Genomic DNA, 15,402 nt, shown 5'->3' on the forward strand with positions numbered 1-15,402 from the left:
CATTAATTAACTCCACAGATCAAATACTATATATATTACTCTTGAAGGATTTAAAGATATAGAAAGTATAGACTTTGAGTTATCTAGCTGAGGAGGAGGAGGAGATGAGAAGGTATAAATAAATAGTACAAAAAAAGGATATCACAAGTGACATATAATTGAGAGAGATAAACAGCTTTTTCTCTAAGGTGAAATGCAGTTCTGTACCTATGATCCTATAGAATTTACTATTAAAAGTTTCTTCTAATAATCTATGGAATAGTTCATTCTACTGATCTAGAGGAAAAAATAGTTTTGAGACTATGTATTCCAACATCTCCTCATTCAGGCAGGTGAGATCCTGGGACCTCTTGTGCTTTCTCAGGAAAGTGTACAGAGTTCTGTCCTGAACCCACCAGGGCCATTAATCCTGAAATTGAATGTCTCTCCTCACCAGATGTTCAATGATATTTGCCCTGGACACCAGAATTTCTAGTTTTAGTCTAAGGTAGAAGCAAAACATAACTTTGCCACATTTAGGATTAAAAGAATTAGGTTTTATTAACTGACAAGGAGCTATAATGCACCTACTATGTGACAAATGCTATCCTAAAAGCTCTGGATACAAAGACAGAAAATGAAACAGTACCTACTCTTGAAGAGCTTACATTCTTTAAGATGGTTACATCTATCCCAAACTTATATGCACAATCCCATATTTAGGTCTACCCAAATGGATATTTGGGGGAAAGAGGATAGTAAGAAAGAAATGGAGAAAATGTATTTGTCTAATTGTATATTTTAGATGGGGTCAAGTGGTGGAGGTAGATTAGGTCAGATAAGAAAATGAATATAGATATGTAGAAGGAGTACCTTTATCTTTGATTTCAATTGTGAAAGTGTGCTAAAATATAAATATATTTGAAACAATGAAATCATTACGCATAAAGTATACCCCTTTTATATTTTGATGCACTTAGATTACCAAGACATTTAGAGTATTTCCTAATTTACTGAGAGTCCCCAAAGATCCCACTTAGTTCTGCTGTTAGCTCACAGCTTCTGATTCTAGATGATGAACAAGTTTCATTTCTTTTAAACTTTTGTTTCTAATCAAAAGTAAAAAAAATGTGTTTTTGTGATAGGGCAATAGGGTATAATACAAATATATATATATATATATATATATATATATATATATATATATATATATATATATATATATATACATATATATATATATATATATATTAACTCATTCAATCCTTACAACAACTCTGAGAATGGGTGTTGTGATCTCCATTTTACAGATGAGTAAATTGAGGAATAGAGATTATATGTCTTTTCCACAGTAGCAAGTATATAAGGTAGGATTCTAATTCAGGTCTTCCCAATTCCAAATGATTCACCTAGTTGCCTTTGGGGTTAATTTTTGCCTTTGGGGTTAATTTCAACTCTAAATATGTGATCACATGATTGATTTTTGACTCCCTTCTATCCTATTCATGTCTCACTTTTTTTTTTTACTGTGGCCCAAAATGTTCAGCTTTTTCTTTATTGCCTATCACTTTTTTTCATAGCATCTTCATCTATATGATGAAGGCTAATCTAGAGATCCTTAAAGGTTTTTTCAATCTACATATAGTCTATAAACTATGAGTTATCCTGTCACCTCATCTTCAAAAGTCCTTATTCTGACATGGCGATAATGTCGAGTACTTCAAGACTGTGCCAATGGAATGAAAACACAAATTCTATCAGCAGGAAAACATCCACATGTAGGCATAGTGTTAGCCTAGTCATCAATGACAGAATCAAATATTGATGACCTTAGACACCATCTAGTCCAATATGTGCCTGAGCAGGAATACAGATTTGTTTCTCTAACAAATGGTCATAAAACTATTATTGTAAGGCTTCCAGTAAGGGAAATGTCCTGATCTTAAAGCAGCCAGTGCTACTTTAGGCAAGCTCTATATGATTTTTCTTAATTTTTAAATATTTCTTATGTCAGGTAAAATCTGCCTCTCTGAAATGTTTGTCTAGTTTTCTCCTCTGCAACTAAACAAAGCAATTGCAATCTTTTTTCCCCAAAACTAACAACCTAATACATGAAGAGTTACCAAATCTCCAAATTTCCTCTTTTCTGGGATAACCATCTCCAGTTCCTCCAACCAATTATTGTTACACATCATTTCCAGTCCCTTTAAAATTTTTGTTACTTGTTACTTTGCTATTTGGCTATGCTCTCTTTTATCAATGTTTTTCCTAAGATGTGGTGCACAGAAGTGGTTGTAATGCTCATGAGGCAGCTGAGTGGTACACTGGAAAGAGACTTAGATTCAGAAAGACGTGTTCAAATCTAGCCTCAGGCATTTAGTAACTGTGTGACCTTGGCAAGTCACTTAACCTCTCTGTGCCTCAGTTTTTTTTTGTTTTTTTTTTTGTTTTTTGGTTTTTTATTTATTTATTTTATAATAACTTTTTATTGACAGAACCCATGCCGGGGTAATTTTTTACATTATCCCTTGTATTCACTTCTGTTTTGATTTTTCCCTTCCCTCCCTCCACCCCCTCCCTTAGATGGCAAGCAGTCCTATAGATGTTAAATATGTTGCAGTATATTATAGATACAATATATGTGTGCAGAACCGAACAGTTCTTTTGTTGCACAGGGAGAATTGGATTCAAAAGGTAAAAATAACCTAGGAAGAAAAACAAAAATGCAAATAATTTATATTCATTTCCCAGTGTTCTTTCTTTGGGTGTAGCTGCTTCTGTCCATCCTTGATCAATTGAAACTGAGTTAGGACTCTTTGTCAAAGAAATCCACTTCCATCAGAATACATCCTCATACAGTATCGTTGTTGAAATATATAATGATCTATTTAACATATAAAGGACTGCTTGCCATCTGGGGGAGGGAGTGGAGGAAGGGAGGGGAAAAATCAGAACAGAAGCGAGTGCAAGGGATAATGTCGTAAAAAAAAGTACCCTGGCATGGGTTCTGTCAATAAAAAGTTATTATAAATAAATAAATAAATAAGAAAATGTCAAAAAAAAAAAAAAGAAGTATATAATGATCTCCTGGTTCTGCTCATTTCACTTAGCATCAGTTCATGTAACTCTCTTCAAGCCTCTCTGTATTCATCCTGCTGGTCATTTCTTACAGAACAATAATATTCCATAACATTCATATACCACAATTTACCCAACCATTCTCCAATTGATGGGCATCCATTCAATTTCCACCTGCTAGCCACTACAAACAAGGCTGCCACAAGCATTTTGTGTGCCTCAGTTTCTTCATCTGTATAGTGGGGATAATAATAACACCTACCTCTCCAGACTGTTGTGAGGATCAAAGGAGATAATTAATATTTGTGAAGTTCTTTTTTTAAATTTTATTTTATTTAATAATAACTTTATATTGACAGAATCCATGCCAGGGTAATTTTTTACAACATTATCCCTTGCACTCGCTTCTGTATTTGTGAAGTTCTTTGAAAACTTTGTATTCTCAAATAAATGCTAGCTATTATTATTGTTATCATGTCATCTATCCAGAAGAAAGGATACCAAAACTTTTAATCAACCCCATTCCATGCACTACATTTCTACTAATTTGACCAAAGATCACTATAGTTTTCTTAATTGTGATGTTGCACTATTGATGCATGTTATTTTATAGTCTACCAAAACTCTCAAATTTATTGTTCAAATGAATTGTTTTTTATATCCATACATCTATAATTTTGTTCTGGTACAATTGGTTTTTTTAAAAGTATAGGACTCTACATTGGAGGCAACATGATACAGTGATAACAATGCCAAACTTAGATTTAGGAGAGATCTAATCCCGCTTCTGATACTGAGCTGGGGATGCTGAGAAAACCATCCCACTTAAAATCTCTGTATCTCTAAGTACACTTCAGGACTTATCTATTAAATCATCAAGGTCTTACAACTACATTCCGAATCCTCCCATGGAAGAAATCACACACTATTACATGTTTACATAATAATAACAACCCTACTGCTTAGCCCTCTGGGGTTGTTGTAAGGATAAAAAAAAAAAAGTGAGCATTGTAAAATAAACTTAAAGAATGACAAAAATGTCAGTTTTCTATCCCTTAAATTTCATCCCTTAAATTAGAGGCACAAATTTGTCTTGGCCAATTGAGCTCATTTTTGAATCTTAACTCTGTCATTCAATGACCTGGCTGTCCCTTCCAGATTTATGCCTCTGCATTTTTAATAATAACACTCTTATGAAGGCATGATTATCATTGATGAAAATGTTGAAAACAGCAAAGGATTAAGTCCAATGGAACTGAAATTCTTTCTTCCACATCAACATTGGTTCATTAATTACCCCTCTTTGTGCCCAGTTGTGCAAACAGCTGTAAAAATATGTAGCATAATACCCTTCAGCCTACTTTATCTGAATTGTGGGATTACCCTAAGAGCTTCTGTCAATTCTTTGGCTGAAAAACCAGGTGTAGTATGTCTATAGCACTATCTTCACCCAAGCATAGAGTTGGTACTCAATAAATGCATGTTGCATTGTTGGTAGAGTTGTGAACAAATCCAATCATTCTGGAGAGCAATTTGAAACCATGCTCAAAAGGCTATCAAACTGTGCATACCCTTTGATACAGCAGTGTCTCTACCGGGGCTGTATCCCAAAGAGATCATAAAAAATGGAAAAGGACCCAAGTGTGCAAAAATGTTTGTAGCAGTCCTTTTTGTAATAGCAAGGAACTGGAAATTGAGTGGACACCCATCAGTTGGAGAATGGCTGAATAGGTTATGGTATATGAATGTTATGGAATACTATTGTTCTATAGGAAACTATCGGCAGAATGATTTCAGAAAGGACAGGAGAGACATGGACTGATGCTAAGTGAAGTGAGTAGAACCAGGAGAACATTGTACATAGCAACAAGATTGTGTAATGATAATTTTGATGAATGTGAATTTTTAGGTGATTCAGGCCAATTTCAATAGACTTATTATGGAGAGAGGCATCTGCATCCAGAAAGAGAACTGTCAGGACTTTTTTTTTTTTTTTTTTTTTTTTTACCTAAGCAAAGGTAAGCAAGCAAGTAAAAGCAAGTAAAAAAGCAAGCAATCTTTTTGTTTTCTTTCTCATTTTTTTTCCTTTTTGGTCTGTTTTTTTGTGGAAATATAATAAAATATTTACATGTTTAACACATAATAGATTATTCACTATCTTGGGGTGGGTGGGAGAAAGGAAGAAGAAACATTTGGAACACAAAGTTTTGCAAGGGTGAATGTTGAAAACCATCTTTGCATATGTTTTGAAGATAAGAAGCTACCAAAAAATTTAAAGGACAAGAAAAAAATAAATATCTGTTGCAGTGGTAGCCTAATTACTCTGACAAAAGAGGAAGCAAGGTTCATTAAGCATATCTTATTTGGGGCTTTTTGAAAAAATATAATATTTTCCCCTAATTATATATTAAACCAATTTTATACCTTGTTTTTTTTTAAAGAAGTCTTGTTGCCTTTTTATTCCTGCCATGTGCCTTTCTAAGTGCTCACAAACTTTCCCTTTAATAGTGAAGAATTCCTGTGCTTATTCAGACCGATTTTTCCTTTACATTTCTCTGGTTTCCACTCACACCTGCATATTCTAAGGAGTTGAAATAGGGTGCTGAGAGTAAGTAAGTGGAACTGTAAAATGACAGGAATGCTATTAATTATTGTGCTGAGCATGGGTCTTCAAACCACAGCCTATAAATACTTCCAAGATCACAGAACTAGAGTTAGAAAGACCTTAGAGGCCATCTCCTCTTGATGTTCTCATTTGACAGATGAGGAAAGATCATGCAGTCCTAATAGCAACAAATAGCATAGGTGGGACTTGAACTCATTCTGATATATATAGCTTGTGTCTACAATATTCTGATGTGTGGCAAGAACTAAATTAAAATGTAGGTGGAAAATATTTATAAAATAAAAATACAATGAAATATAAAAAAACTAAGTCAACATGTAACTGTTGAGGAATTTTATGGATGGATTAATGTCCCCTATTTATGTCTGAGTTTTACACTAATGCTCAGAGAACTGAGTGTCTCTACCATTAAATCTCTTGGGCAGAATTCTAATTCTTGTCTCTGGATGGCACATTCAGGAAGGAGAGACTGGCTTGCTTAGGGACTTGAAAACACTCTTCACTACAAAAAAACGGAAACCATTTGATGGAGGTCACTTGGATTGGTAGGTAGAAAACTGCCTCATTCTCTTAGGAATCCAAAGTTGGAAGTCACTGAGATGGGGACACTGGAAACACCAGGAGATGGACCTGAATTTAAGGAGATAGAATAGAACAAGTTGCTTGTTAATTAGTGAGTGGAGCAAGAGATGGAGCAAAAGTTCCTGTCAGAAGTCAGTTCATGGCTTTGATAAATTGTTTAAGGAGATACTCTGAGTACAATAAAATAAAACAAAGCTTCTTAAAACTGTGGGTCTCGAACCTATATGAAGTCATATAACTGAATTTAGGGGTCACAAAATTATGATTTTTTAAATGAGTAAATGTTTGATTTATATATTGATTTTATATATCTACATGCCCAGGATCAGGTAAAAATTTCTCAGGTAAAAAGAAGTTGTGAGTGGAAAAAGTTTAAGAAGCTCTGAAACAGAGTATTCCAATCTTTTATCTATATGAGTTAGACATTGAGTTCCAGTCCCCTGATGTCAACTATGTATGGAAGCTTTTTCTACAGAGAAAGGAGATGAACTTACCTGAAGTACACACCACTACTTGGAGTTTTATCAGTAGATATTTTAAATCCTCCCATAAAAGTTATTCCAAACTATAATGGGAATGTATTGCTTTTTAGATCATATCAAGCTGGAAAGGAGATAAGCCATCTGTAAATGGAAAACAAGGTATTAGTTATATTTTGAGATTTTTCCAGTTATGGATAGGAATAAAGTAACAAGCAATTGGATAAGTTCATGAAATAGAATAACTAATATTCCGTATATCAAACCTTAGACCAGAAAGTTTTGAACCTAAGGTTCATGATTTTTTTAAAACATTTTGATAATAATATTTCAATATAACTGGTATCTCTGTAATCCTATGTTTCTTTTCCATATATTTAAAAACATTTTTCTGAGAAGGGTTTTCATAAATTTCATCATATGCCTATGTGCACACATACACACACACAAACAATGTGAAGATTTAGAATCTTGCTTTACATTTTCACAGGAACATTTAGGTCGGAATAGATTCTTGCCGTAGTACAAAGTTCTTGAACTATCTCTAACTATAGCATCTGCTTCTTGGTTGTTGTCCATTCTCCAAGAGGACCAAAATTATATCACTATGTTGGGGGTCAAGGCACCCTTGAGTACAACTGTGTCTGATCAGACCAATACAAGCTTGAGCAGCTAGTAGCACAAATAGTCCATATGAACATTTGGAGAAAAGATGTCTGTAAATTTGCACATTAGCCTCTTACCTGTGGAGTTTGGAGTAATAACCAAGTAATTCTCTAAATGTGGGATCAAAGTTACTTCTTGCTCCTGTCAGATAGATGGAATATACTCTACCCCACTATCTTCTCTATGCAAGGATGAAAAACTTCATTTTAAATTGTTTTAATTTTTAAGTAGAAACTATACTGGATTTAGACTCAAAGGATTTGAGTTCAGTTTTTGATTCCACCATTTTTATATGCATTATCTTGAACAGTTATTTTATTTCTTTGTGCCTCTGTTTCCTTATATGTAAAATGTAGGGATTAGATTAGATTAGATGATCTTAAAGGAGTTCTATATCTCTAAATCCTGTGATCTAGTTCACCTAATTATATTTCAATTAAGACAATTGCTTTCTCCTTTTGAAAACTGAACAACATATGTCTCAAGTGCTAATACCCTTCCAGGTCTAACAGATCAGCTGTTCCAACCTGTGCCTGAGTAGGTTTCAAGATGTAAATTCATATGCTATTTTGAGATATGGATTTAAACTTATGGAGGGGATGGTGGGTATTCTCTTACCATCTCCTCACTAAACTTAGATTTTAATTCTGAATTAACATGTGTGTGTGTGTGTGTGTGTGTGTATAATATTTTTAGGTTGACAAAGCACTTACTTGTGCTGTCTCTTTTATCTCATTTGATCCTTACAACAATCCCATAATGACATTATTATTATTATCACTGCCATATTACAGATGAGGAAACTGAGACGGAGAGAGGTATAGTGATTTGCCCAATAAATATCTGAGTTAGAATCACACTCAGAACTTTCGGCCTTAATCCACTGCACCACATAGCTGCTTCAATATTTAACAATTTTTAACTATTCACTAAAAATTTTCTATCCTAGGGCTGAGAACCATTCTCGTGGATTGTTGTTGTTTTCTCAGTCATTTTTAGTCATGTCCAACTCTTTGTGGCCTCAGTTGGGATTTTTATGGTAAAGATACTGGTGTGTTCTCATTTCTTTTACCAGTTCATTTTACAGATGAAGAAACTGAAGCAAACAAGGTTAAATGACTTTGCCACAGTCACACAGTTCGTAAGTGTCTAAGACCAGATTTGAGCTCACAAAGGTGAGTCATCTTAACTTCTGATTTGGCATTCTATTTCCTGTACCACCTAGCTGCCCTGTTCTGATGATAGAGAATATAAAAACAAAGTAGAAATTGAGTAAATATCCCTTCTCTCCAATATTCATTAACATTGGCCCAACCATTTTACACATATGGTCCTATTCCTTCTCTGAGCTTTATTTTCCTGTATATTCATTCCTATATGAGCAGAGAGGCTCGTTACCAGCAATAGAAACTCATCAAGATTATCTCCTAAAAAAAATTTTTTTTAAAGACTATCTCCTAAGACACAAAGAGTTCTGATCTACCCCAGAGAGAATACCCATACCAATGACATCTTGTACCTTTAAAATACTGATGGAGCCCTTCCCTTTGCTTCCCCTCTGTTTTCGTGTCCTTTCATGAATATGACTTGCACTTGTGGTCCTATTCCTTCATTAGCCAAAATGTGAAATATTAGGTAACAAACATATACATATATGCACACATATACATACGAAGCACCTTTCATATGCATAGTCTCATCTATCTTCATTTCAACTCTGCACAATAGTTTGGATTTGATTATTCCCATTTTATAGCTTGTGAACAGTCCACAATTTTTGACTCTAAGCTTAATGTATATGTTTTTTTTTTCATATTGCTTCTCTATGTCAAATTTTAATTCCTGAATACATGAAACACTGAGAAAGCAAAAACAAACAAATAAATAGAATTATTATTGATCCCTTGGGGATATCTATTGGCATAAAATCCATTAAAGCCTGGTTCTTGACTCTTTTTTAGCTGATACTCATATCCCTAAGCCAAACCATCTCCCCTCCCACCAAAAAATCAAAAACATGGGAACATATTGTCATTCTCAAATTAAAGCTGTTCCAAAGTGTCACCTCCTCCTGAGGGAGACCATGAGCTCTGTGGGATAATGAGGGCCTGAATCCAATTTTCATCTCATGTTATTGAATGGCCTTTTTCCCACAGCAGTGCTCATTGTTTGCAGTGCTTACTCAAACTCATCAGTCATGGGAAGGATACATATTGACTGGATGTGTGTTAACAATCACAATAAGAATTTCTCACTGCAACAGTTTCCAATCTGGAAAAGAAGATGAGAAATGAGAAGATTTCAAAAACTTCAGGCCACAGAGAGCATTAAATTCAAAAAACATTTAGAAGTACCTGTAACACAAATTTTTAATTACAAAACTAAAAATGACCCCTTCCTCTCCTTAGGCAAAATCTATGTCCAAAATATGAAATGCATACAGATAAGTGCAATATATATGAGTAAATGAGAGGCAGTTAAAATATTGTTGAGAGAGATAGCAAGTCACCAAACCTCTCTGTATCCCAATACAACTCTTTTTTTTTAAATAATAACTTGTAACTTTTAAAGTTTACAAGTTTACAAAACTAAAGATAGTTTTCAACTGTGTTCCAAGTTTTACTTCCCTCTCTTCCCCCACCCCCTCTACTAGACAGCAAGTAATTCAATCCATGTTAAACATGCATAATTCTTCCATACATATATCCACAATTATGCTGCACAAGAAAAATCAGATCAAAAAGAAAAAAAAATGAGAAAGGAAAAAAAAGCAATAAAACAAAGTGCAAATACTATGTTATGATCCACATTTAGTCCCCATAGTTCTCTTTCTGGATGCAGATGGTTCTTTCCATAATAAGTCCATTGGAATCACCTCATTATTGAAAAGAGCCACGTCCATAAGAGTTGATCATCACATAGTCTTGTTATTGCTATGTACAATGTTCTCTTGGTTCTACTCATCTCACTCAACATCAGTTCATGTAGGTCTCTCCAGGCCTCTCTGAAATCATCCTCCTGATCATTTCTTATAGAAAAATAATATTCCATAACATTCATATACCATGATTTATTCAGCCATTCTCCAATTGGTAAGCATCCACCCAGTTTCCAGTTCCTGGGCACTACAATAAGGGCTACCACAAACATTTTTTCAAATATGGGTTCTTTTCTCTTTTTTATGATCTCTTTGGGATACAGGCCCAGTAATGGTATTGCTGGATCAAAGGGTATACACAGTTTGATAGTCCTTTGGTCATAGTTCCAAATTCCTCTTCAGAATGATTAGATCAGTTCACAACTCTACCAAAAAAATGTATTAGTATCCCAGTTTTCCCCACATCCCCTCCTACATTTATTTTCATCTTTTTCCTGTTGTCTTAGCCAATCTGAGAGGTGTGTAATACAACTCTTTAAAACTAAAGTAACAGGGAAGACCTGAATTGGTAACGTTTGTACTGTCATCAGAAACTCCCTGCCAATGCAATCACAAGTATAATGCTGGGGGGATGAGGGGAAAGTATACTATAAGATAGGCAGAAGTGGAGATAAAACACAAGTCCAGACAAGAGCTTTAGGAATATTTGGAGGAGAAAAATAACTCTCACTACTTGTATGACCCCAAGGAAGTCGCTTAACCCCATTTGCCTCAGTTTACTCATTTATAAAATGAACTAGAGAAGGAAATGGTAAACCATTCCAATATCTTTGCTTCTAAAGTAAAATAAAAATTCTTCTGTTGGGCTTTTGAAGACCTTCACAGGCTAAAACCAGTTGACCTTTCTAAACTGATTTTCTATTATTTCCCTTCATAGGCTCTACATTCTTGCCAGATTTTTCTACCTACTGTTCCTCATGCACAATGCTCCATTTTTTGTTCCCATGCTTTATGCAGGCTGTCCCCTATATATGACATAAACTCTTTCTTCACTATATTTCCTTAGATTTTCTACATTCCTTCAAGTCAATTCAAGTGCTTCTTTCTACAAAAAAAAAAAAAAAGTTTTTCCTTAACTCTTTTTATTAGTGCCTTTCCCTGCCCAAAAAAAAAAAAAAAAAATCACCTTTTTATTGATTTTTTCTGTTTTTATATATTTATGACTATTCCAGTTATCTCCTCCTAGGTAGGACACAAGTACCTTGATGTACAATATCCTCAGATCTGTCAATGGATCTATAATCTCATCAGTTCAGGACTTTCCTCCAGTAATGCATAGCCCAACCCATCCATGCTTTCCCAACCTAAGCAACTGCTGTTCATGTCCTATTGAAAAATTGACAAGACAGATCTACCCAATATACTAAAGGTTTACTCCATTTCTCACGGCATAATAAAGGTACCAGTAGAATACTCTGACCATCTACCTCTCATCCCTGGTACCCTCCACAGAACCATCTCATCTTCTCTTTCTGTAATACCATTCCTCAGTACTCTACTTCTTTCTTTGGAGTTCCTTATTAGGAATGATGTAGCCTGTTTGAATCCACCATGAGCTGTTCAATCTCCTTCTGAATAATAATTATTTTTAGTTCTTAGAAGGCAGTGGTTTTCTAGATTTTGCTGTCATAACAGAAAAATGATTTTAATTTTTTAAAAAGTCATATTCCTTGTTTTATGGTAAACTTGGTGTTGGTGCTCTGCCATGTCCTAAAAACATTCAAGGATATTCTTCTACTTTTTAAGTCAGGGTCCAGTTCACTGTCCATTTGGACTGTCTGTCTTCAATACACATATTGTTGTTCAAGCTCTAAGGAGTGACCAGAGACATGTCAAAGTCTAGACAAAAGACATTCTTCATATTCTGATCTTCTCATGTATACAAACAAACCAAACACCTTTTAAGATCTCTTTCAAGAGGCTCTGCAATATTCTGGGACTTTTTACAATCAACATGTCATCCATAGACAGGAATAGCTAGATGAACTCACCATCCATAGGAATCTCTTCTTCTACCTATTTTGGATCTCCTCTGTTTTTGCGACAAATGCATTGGGTTCACATTTCCATTTTTTATGTTTGACTTGACCTTTTTATTATCAGAAAGTCAATGAACAAGATTTATTTAGTGTTACAAATTCTGAAGAATCCCAAATGATCTTGATGCAAGGAAGAGAGACTCCTTGTTAGAAAAGAACCCATGGCTAATATGAAAATGTGTTTTGCATGACTTCACATATATAATAGGTATCATATTGCTTGCCTTCTCAATGACTGGGAAAAGGACAAAAGGGAAGGAGAGAATTTGGAACTCAAAATTTAAAATAAAAATGTTAAAAAAAAATCTTGGGGAAAATAGAAAGAAAAGAATCCATTAAAAAATGTATTCATGATATGGAAGTCAGGCTTCTGGCCTTTCTAATTCTTTCTCCTAAACCATATTACCCCAGATAATTGGACCTATCATTGCCTTTTCCACCTTTGCATTGGAGTTACTGAGCATCAGAATATATAATACTTTGATTCTGAATGTCTTACCAAGTTTATTATGAAATTTTCCTTTCACTTTATCTAAGTAGCTAAGTTACAATTATTTTCATTCACTACAACATCTCTAGCATTTATATCTTCTATGCAGGTACTAACCCACCCCCTCTAAAACAAATACTTTTTTTTCCAGCCAACTCTCCCAGACTCTAGTACAGACCTTCCTCATCTCTTTCTGTACTCCCTCCTAAATGATCTTGCAGACTCCCATCTCTTCCCATGTTCAATGTACACTCCACACCACATATATTTATCATTCTTACTGTGATGACCAAATGTCCCATGAATTAATATATCTTGTAGGTTGGGGCATATGATAAAACACACTCTATCAACTCTTTGATTGATCTTTATAAGAAAAGCAAAGATTATTTTGTTTCTGTCCTTGTATCATTAGCAAAATTACTGGTACAATGTTAGGATCTTAATGATTATTAAATGAGTGTTGGAAAAAGAGAAACTATTTAGTATCAGAAAAATCAATTTTAAAATAGATTTTAGTTTTTTGTTTGTTGCAGATACTAAAAGTATTAGAAAATAAAAGCACCTCAGACAATCCAAAACAAGAATTCTGGCTAGGTTGTAGAGAGTCTTAAATGCCAGAAAAAGAAACTTAGTTTTGTATTCTATAAGCAGTGGGAGTCACTGACAAGTCTTGGGAGTTGGGAAGGATGGGGTTGGAAAAGTGAAGTGTACAAAGGAGAATTTTAGAAAGATTAATCTAGTGATAGTAGTTTAGGATCAGTTGCAAGAGGTCAGAGGTCAGATGCAGAAGGCCAGTTAGTAAGCTGTTGCAGTAATCCAGATGTGAAATGATAAGATTCATTTAAAAGAGTAATAGAAGTGAGAAAGGGAGAAACCTATCAAATAAGCACATAAAAATGTAAATATAAGCAGCAGATTTAGCCACAAGGATATATCTATACATGAAAAAATAAGAAATTTAGAAGATCTTCCAAATAATTCAGTGTCTTGCAAAGATATGTTTCACTTGAGGTATTCTGATAAATGGAGATAATTTCAGAGGAAAAGCATTAGCATTAAGTAGGACCAGAAAGAGAGTCTTTTTGGTTTTTTGTTTGTTTGTTTGTTTTTACAGAAGATAGGCTCTTAGCTGAGACTTGAAGGAAGCCAGAAAGCAGACATGAGGAAAAAGTTCCAGGAATGAGGGACAACCAATGAAAATGCATAGTCTGGATGTAGCGTCTCTTTTGAGGAATAGCAAGGAAGCCAGTGTTCCTGAGGAGTCAGGAGATGAAAGACAGGAAAAGTAGGAAGGGCACAAGTTATTAAGGACTTTGAATACTAAACAAGAAGATTTTATATTTGATACTAGAATTAACTAAGGAACCATTGGAGTTTGCTAAATTGAGTTACATGATATAGCTGAAAAATCATTTTGATAGCTAAGTGGAGAATGGACTATAGTGGAGAGATGTGAGGGAGGAAGAATAGCCAGAGGACTATTGCAATAGTGTGGGTCATCAGGGCTCTGCCCCAAAATGGTTGTGGCATCAGAGAGGTAAAGGAGGTATTATGAGAAATGTTATGATGATAAAATAAAATTTGGAAACAGATTAGAAGAGAGAGATAAAAAGAGAAGAGGTAGGAAAAAAAGGAAGAAAGAAAGAAAGGGAGAAAGAGAGGGAAGAAAAAGGGAAAGAGGGAAGAAAAAAATGAGGGAAGAAGAGAAAGAAGGAAGAAAAAGGGAAAGTGGGAAGAAAAGAATGAGGGAAGAAGGCAAGGAAGGAAGGGAGAGAAGAAAGGAAGAAAAAAGGAAGGGAGAGAAGAAAGGAAGAAAAAAGGAAGGGAGGGAAGGAAAGAATAAGGGAAAAGGAAAGGAAATGAGGGGAGGAGAGAAAGGAAGAAGAAGAAAGGAAGAGAAAAGGAAGGAAGAAAGAGAGAAAGGAAGAAAACAAGGAAGGATGAGAAGAAGTCAGTTGAATATGATATCAGGGCTATGAGCCTAGGTGCTTGGAAAGATAGCAGTGCCCTTAACAGTAATAAAGAAATTACAAAAATGAAAGTTTTTGGGGAAAGGAAGAGGTAATGAGTTCAGTTTTGAAAATGATGAGTTTCAAATGTGTCCATGGGAAATTCAATTTGAGATGTCTAATATGTATTTGGAGATACAAGACTAGAAGTCAAGAGAGTAGTTAGAGATGGATAAATAGATCTGAAATTATCTGCATGGAGATGATAATTGAATGGTTGGAAGCAAATGAGATAATCAGGTAAGAGAAGATGACCCAGGATAGAACCTTAGGAGGCATTCATGGTTAGCAGATACAATCTGTATTAAGATCTATTAAAGAAGGCTGAGAAAAAGCAGTCAGACCAGTAAGAGAAAAATCAAGAGAAAGCAAGGTCATGAAAACCTAGAAAGAATAACATATCAAGGAGAAGAAAGTCATTAATAGTGTTAAAGGTAACACAAAGGAGATGAGGTTGAGATTTAACAATTAAGAAATCACTGATTTCTTTGGAGAAAACAATTTTGGTTGCAT

Source organism: Antechinus flavipes, chromosome 2 (genome assembly GCF_016432865.1).
Source record: "Antechinus flavipes isolate AdamAnt ecotype Samford, QLD, Australia chromosome 2, AdamAnt_v2, whole genome shotgun sequence".
In the NCBI taxonomy this organism is placed as follows: Eukaryota; Metazoa; Chordata; class Mammalia; order Dasyuromorphia; family Dasyuridae; genus Antechinus; species Antechinus flavipes.